The sequence below is a fragment of the Brassica oleracea genome, unplaced genomic scaffold (genome assembly GCF_000695525.1).
Source record: "Brassica oleracea var. oleracea cultivar TO1000 unplaced genomic scaffold, BOL UnpScaffold18023, whole genome shotgun sequence".
NCBI classification, from domain to species: Eukaryota; Viridiplantae; Streptophyta; class Magnoliopsida; order Brassicales; family Brassicaceae; genus Brassica; species Brassica oleracea.
The window spans coordinates 1-379 of record NW_013634540.1 but is presented as its reverse complement, the minus strand read 5'-3'; the positions used below and the strand labels follow the sequence as shown (position 1 = coordinate 379).

Here is a 379-nt window from a genome sequence, read left to right as displayed (position 1 = left end):
ATCACTGGTGCAAGAAGAGAAACCGCACGCAAAATGGTCATACGGTACAGATAGTGAGGGTTGCTGATCATCTCAAGAACCTGCAGATTAATGAAAAAAAACATTGGTTGACTCTAATAAGAAGGTAAACACTGATTCTTGTAAAACCTAGACAAACCTGTGGAACTATATGCTGCATTGCCCATTCAGGACCAAATTCTTCAGCAAGACGCTTCACATTGTTGGCAGCAGCCTCGCGGATTGAGTGGACCTGAAGAGACCGCCGCTTCAATATTTATAAGGAGAAACTGATTTGTTATTTAAGAATATCTTTGGTTTGAGAGAGAAAGCAGAACCTTGTCTTGTAACCATTGCATGCAAAGAGCGCCAAGCTTATCGT

The 379-nt window shown here is 41.7% G+C and overlaps 1 long non-coding RNA gene across 1 annotated transcript; it reads right to left on the bottom strand.

The window, feature by feature from the left end:
- Nucleotides 1–379, bottom strand: LOC106322361. The gene is made up of 3 exons (XR_001266375.1): nt 336–379; nt 158–250; nt 1–80 (listed from the first exon to the last, which is right to left on the bottom strand). It is a non-coding gene; the product is annotated as an uncharacterized LOC106322361 (long non-coding RNA).